The 6,478-nt window shown below is 40.2% G+C and overlaps 1 long non-coding RNA gene across 1 annotated transcript; it reads right to left on the bottom strand.

Annotated features, from left to right (window-relative positions):
• Positions 1-2,594: 2,594 nt before the first annotated feature.
• LOC117803785 lies at positions 2,595-4,219 on the bottom strand. The gene is made up of 3 exons (XR_004627871.1): positions 4,089-4,219; positions 3,664-3,696; positions 2,595-2,716 (listed from the first exon to the last, which is right to left on the bottom strand). It is a non-coding gene; the product is annotated as an uncharacterized LOC117803785 (long non-coding RNA).
• Between the last annotated feature and the right edge of the window lie 2,259 nt (positions 4,220-6,478).

Genomic DNA, 6,478 nt, shown 5'->3' with positions numbered 1-6,478 from the left:
AAACCATTTGAAAGGCTTCAACTTGAAGGCCCAAGATAAAGCAAATCACAGAGGTGAGGTTTGGGGCTGAAAGAAGGATTGATTGAAAAATCTGGACAGAAAATAATTAAACTCGCTAGGTTCCTTCCTCAACCTCATAAAATCTGTGACTCCACATCCACCCACACTATCCTCTACCCAACTATGTACCCAAACACTTCTGTCAAGATACCGTAGATACATGGGTACCCCAAACCAAAGAGGCTCTGGACTAAGTTTCTAGGCTTGGGGGTTAGGAAGGAAGATGAAGGGCTAAAATAAGAAATTAAGAAAATGTAATGGACCCTCTATCCTACCCTGGTTGCAGGACATAGGCACCAATACCTGTTGTAGTTGATTAAAAGGTGTCCTCCAAAAATTCATGTCCACCCAGAGCCTTAGAATGTGACCTTATTTGGAAATGGGATCTTTGTAGACGTCATTAAGTTAAGAAGACATCATACTGGATTAGAGTGGGCTCTAACGATCTACATTCAATTATCGGTGTCCTTAGGAGAGGGCACACAGACCACACAGAGAGAAAGTCATGTGCGGATGGAGGCAGAGACTGGAGTGATCTAGCTACAAGTCAAGAACACCAAGGATTGCTGGGAGCCACCTGAAGCATCGAGCATTGCTGGGGTCATCAAATACAATGGCTAATACCTGAACCGTCTTTGTTAACAATACCTTAGCCTCTCACCTACTAATTCAGTACTATTTTGCTTTTTAAAATTACTTGATAGAAATAAAAATTTATTTTAAAAGCAAAAAGAGGGGTGCCTGGGTGGCACAGCAGTTAAGGCATCTGCCTTCGGCTCAGGGCGTGATCCCGGTGTTATGGGATCGAGCCCCACATCAGGCTCCTCCACTATGAGCCTGCTTCTTCCTCTCCCACTCCCCCTGCTTGTGTTCCCTCTCTCGCTGGCTGTCTCTATCTCTGTCGAATAAATAAATAAAATCTTTAAAAAAAAAAAAAGAAAAAGAAAAATACTCTGTGCATAGCATAGGCTTAACAAGCGTTAGCTGTGACGATTAACCCCTATATAACATTACAGGAAACCAAAACCTGGGGAGATCAAATCACTTTTCAAGGTTGCACAGCTAGTGGCTGATGCAGCCAGGATTTAAGCTCAGAGTCCACAGCCTTAATTACTTTAATTACCACGCCACACGGCTACTGCCGGAAAAGAACTACATCGTTCTCGAGGGTGAATACTGCCTTTGTTATCGTGTGTGTGTGTGTGTGTGTGTGTGTGTGTGTGTGTGTGTTAAGGGCTTTGTCAGACTGGGGTTCATTTCAACCTAATCCACCCTACCTATACCATCCTCAATTTTGCTCAAAATACCTACCTCCGAAATAGAGAGCCTAATTCTCATCTGTCGTTCTGAATGTGCCATCAGTGGGAGCTCCCACCCAGAAGAGAGGATCAGTGAAACAGTTTTCAACCAAGCAGCCTGTGATTCCAGAATTAACCTCATGCTGCTGCCATCCGGAGCCCTTGGGCTAAGATGTAGCTCTGGTGGAGGAAATGAATGAATCACCGTTTGTTGTGGAGTTGTTTTTTTTTTTTTTAATTAGTCTTTAGCTATTTGGAGCAGCACCACTTTAAATAATTAAAGGAATCCAAAGGGGAGGAGGGAAGAAATAGTGATTACTTTCTTTGCTGATAAAGCCAGAATGTATCAATATTAACTAGTTGAGAAAGACGAGAAGAAAAACTTTCAGATGGTTCTCTAGAAACAGGTCTGCTTAACTGAAAGGCACAGATCGCAGGAAATCAGTTTAAAAACTGGAATGATAGACTACAAAGAAAGTTTAATTATTTTGTTCAACCATCCACTTCCCATCAAACAGACATAGATACATTATCTTTTTTGCAGGAAGTTCAATGATTTCATTGTGTCTCCCACCGTCAGCTCTTTCTTTGCAGTTTATTTTCCTCTACAATATCATATTCTATCAGCTTTGATGATCAGATCTGCAGATAACACCTGACTTTTCATGTCTTTTGTCTCATATTTGTTACTTCTTAGAAATAGCTGCATGCTTATCCTGCCATAAGCCCGAATCAAATATAATTAAAAGTAAACACAATGCTAGTTCTATCTAGGATATAGGGAGCTGGAAATAATATTGTTTCCATCCTAATAAAAGAGAAAAAGCAGGATAATCAATATAATCATACCTTTTCTTAAAGCTATCAAAGAGCTGATATCACTGGGCAACAAAGTACATTAAAATCCAAGGAAAGACAAAAACTTCCAAGGACAGATAGGTTAAGAACATTGGCTCACTTGTGGCAGAACACTGGAGGAAGAAACTCCAGATGCCATACAAGCAGGAAAGAAAAGAATACAACTATTTTTTTTTTTTAGTAGACACCATGCCTATTGTGGGGCTTCAACTCATAACCCCAAAATCAAGAGTCGCATACCCCACTAACCGAGCCAGCCAAGTGCCCCCAGAATACAACTAATTTTTAAATGAATTGCTGAAGTGAGAATCTGGTGAGAGTAAGGATCCCTGCAAACTGCAGACACAAGGGGAGATCACATCCACTTACAGGCTCTTCTTTGTGAATATCCACTGAGTGTGTATAATAGGTGCTTAATGTATGTGTAGTGGAGAGAATATGGTGTCTGAACAGGGCCATTCCAGAGACAGGACACATTTCAAGATGAACATCAGACACACCTTGATGTAAAAAAAAAAAAAAAAACAAAGTCACAGAGAACTACAAAGAACTTGAATATCATGTGCCCATATGTACTTGTTTGGGAAGGAAGATAGAAGCAGCAGGAGGGGGACACGAAATTCTCACTTAATTTGACTTGGAGACTAAGGGTTTTAGGCATCAGCCATAGTGTGGCTCCCTTTCCACAATTTCCTAACATGAGGCCTGGCATTTGTCAACACCATGATGGGAAGATAGGAGAGGAAGCCATGTGAAATCAAGACTGAGAATTGGCCAAGAAGGAAGCCAAGACTTGACAGCTGTTGACACGGATGCTCCTTTCTCAAAAAGAAGCCTCTATCCATCACCCGTACCCACACCCTGCTCCCTCAGGCTCGTATGTGCAAATGTTAAATTCTGCCTTCATTTCCAGCGCTACGTGTATGTTTAGGAAATTTCTCTTCTTATTACCTGAAATATAGATCATCATTTTCTCCCCTTGTCCAAATGCCCACCCGAGTTTTACTGCCCATGCATGGGGGTAGGGCACTTACCAAAGAGCCAGGATAGTATCCCCAGGTTTGTCTTATCTGGTTGATGGCTGTCCCTGAGCAAGGTGCCATCTATTACTGACACTTGACACTGGTCTCCCATTTCTGAGATAGCACAGTGTCATATGCCCTGTTTTCCTTTTTTCACCCCGATATCTGATTCTACCACCAAGTCATTTCATTTCAGTAAACCTCCAAATTTTTTCCATATCCCCGAATCAAAATTTTGTGCCTCTGATAACCACTGGATTCAATCAGCAGCTTTGTTTTAAAAACTAACAACAACAACAAAACAATTTTAACATAGAACTGGTCTTTGAGGGGAAGAGCTCTAAGAAAAATGTGTTTGGAGTTTCATCACATCCAAAACAAAAGAATTTTAAAGTACCCTGAATCAGAAGCAATCAAAAACTTACCATTGCTTGCCAAACTTAAATGGTAACACGAACCTGTAGGGAAGAATAGAGCAACTGTGGTAAAAAAGAGAGAACACAGAATTTCACCATGTGTTTCTTTGGTTTCATTTCTGACATAAGGAAAATTTGGTCTGAAGGAAAATGTATCTAAAAATATTTTACTTATGCTTCAGCTATAATTGGATTTCAGTCTGAATATATAAGTATTCAATAACATATATATTTATATTTATATATTTAAAGTGCATTCTGACCCACCTCAGTTCATACTTAGAACTAGACATGGCAGGATTTGAAGGGTACTAGAAAGATCTCATACCCCTAAATAATCCTTTTTATACCTTGGCACAAAGATATATCATAGTAGCCCCCAAGAAAATCTTCCTAGAAGTCCATGACTGGTAAGTTTCCCCCTCACCACTTACCAGGTGCACTGTGGCCTTTTCCTTGTCCGATTTATTTGTATGTTTGTTTGTTTCTGGTTTCCTCTCCTTTCTGTGTCTTGTTATCTCAGCCCCGTTAGTCAGTCACTTAGGTATTCAGCAAGGCTTTGTTCTGAAGCGAGGAAATTGAAGGATACAAATTATCCCGAGTTAGAGGAATACAGTCTGGCTTCTTAAAACAACTTGATGATTTTTAACTCACTAAACACAATTTTAACAAATTGTTACTCAAAATTCACTGTCAGGTCAGGTGGTCATTAAGCTCAGTTCTAGCCACCAGGCACTGTCCTTGGTCCCAGCTAAGTACCGCTTTCTCTCTGCAACCTCCAGATACGGCTTGAGCAGTTGACTTTGGATTCCATCCCAACTCTTTTCATCAAATTTCTCATCTCAAGATCCCTTCGGTCTGTTCACAGGAAGTGTTTTAAGCTGCTGTTTCCTCTTCCCAAGCCCTTTCTGGATACTTATCTTTATAAAGCTAATGTACTCCCCCCACTAGACTCCACTAGCAACCTTCCAACCTACTCTGCTCTAGTCTCCCATTTTTCTGGAACGTTCCCAAGTGTCTCTTTAAGTAACTTCTGCATTTCATTTTGTTCATCTTCTTCTCTCACATTTAAACCTCCAGCACTCCCAGAGACTTCATCCTTTCCCTCTTGAGACAACATAAAGCCCATTTACATTTCAATTATTCTTACCTCCATACGGACAGGAGTACTATATTCTTAAATCCATACATTCACTGGGGAAGGGTTATCTTTTTTATTTATTATTTATTTATTTATTTTTAAGGATTTTATTTTTTTAAGTAATCTCTACACCCAGTGTGGGGCTCAAACTTATAACCCCAAGATCAAGAGTCACACACTCCATTAACTGAGCTGGCCAGGTGCCCTGGGCTCCCTTTTTTACCCACAACTTTTAACCAATGAAAACCTTGCTAGCGAAGATTACTTTACATCTGGGCACCTGATTGAGACAGGAAGGCCCTGTCACAGGTCATAGACTAGGGCCTGGACGCAGAGATGCTGAAACATTATGTGGAACAGTGCAGTCATTCATTAAGGTTCCAAATAGCAGATAGCTCCGAAATTTGGGGATGAGATCAAGGAAAGGTTAGCTTCTGATATTAAAACTGATGCAAAGTGAATAAGACTGCATCTGCAGAAATGACTCACTTTAACTCGCTTATAAACATGTCCAAAATAGAGCCATTGTCTCTTAGTCCAGTTAAGAAAGACACTGAGTTTCTCAAAAACAAAAACAAAACTGTAGCCTTGTCAGTGATATTGCCAAATACCTCCGATTTTTGTGGTGCTGTCAGAACAGAAGGAGGATTGGAAGTCTGCCTCAGATCTAAGAAAAGGAAGGCAGGAGAGCAAGCAGATATTAGGTTTATCCAGCCTCCCCAGACGGAAGGGCACTTTGACTTCAGAAGGCCAATGTCAATTATTTAGTTAGAATATACCTAGAATAGAGCAGGGGCAAGCTACACTTAATTTTATAAAAATAGCCAGTAATTACATCTAACTATTTTTGTTGTCATTATTGTCACCAAGCGTTGCAGTAGGCAGAAAGAACTAGGAAGAGGAGTGGATAGGAATGTCATGGGTGAGGAAAATAATGTACATTTAGTGCCAGATAGGAAAATAAATTGCTAAATGGAAGTTTCAAGAGAAATACAGCTCAGAGGTGGGTGAAGAGAAATGAAGACTAGGAGAAAGGCAAGGCTGACTTACTGATAAGAGGAAGTCAGGATGAGGCATAATCACAAGGGGTGCATTTACAGATAAACGCTGAATCTAAATGCTTGAATGAAGAGGAAAATTGGGAGAAACGTCCATGGAGAGCTTGCCACAGTAAGCATTTTTTTTCCAAATGAAGTTGATACTTTGTAATGTCAAGCAATGAGGGGTAAGCATTTATACCGAGTGGGAGATAGGGAATGGGATGTGATTAGTTGGATTTATTAAATCAGCTATCAGGACATATTGCAGGAGAGCTGCTAAAACTCTGTCACTTAATATAAGACAAATAAATTCAGCATTTCCCAAATTTTGCTCTTTGGTTACTTACCTTTATCATCTTTGCTATATTCTCATACTACCTATAGTCTTCAATGTAATTCTTTAAAACAGCTCATGGTGTTCTTTAAAACAACTAATTAACCATATTTTTCATACTTTAGTTTCACCCTAAGTAATGGTATCTATGACACCATGAGTTTGATAAGCTAGTCAGATAGTTTTTTTTTTTAAAGATTTTATTTATTTATTTGACAGAGATAGAGACAGCCAGCGAGAGAGGGAACACAAGCAGGGGGAGTGGGAGAGGAAGAAGCAGGCTCCCAGCAGAGGGGCCTGATGTGGGGC

The sequence above is a fragment of the Ailuropoda melanoleuca genome, chromosome 9 (assembly GCF_002007445.2).
Source record: "Ailuropoda melanoleuca isolate Jingjing chromosome 9, ASM200744v2, whole genome shotgun sequence".
Lineage (NCBI taxonomy): Eukaryota > Metazoa > Chordata > Mammalia > Carnivora > Ursidae > Ailuropoda > Ailuropoda melanoleuca.
This window is presented reverse-complemented; position numbering and strand designations above follow the sequence as displayed.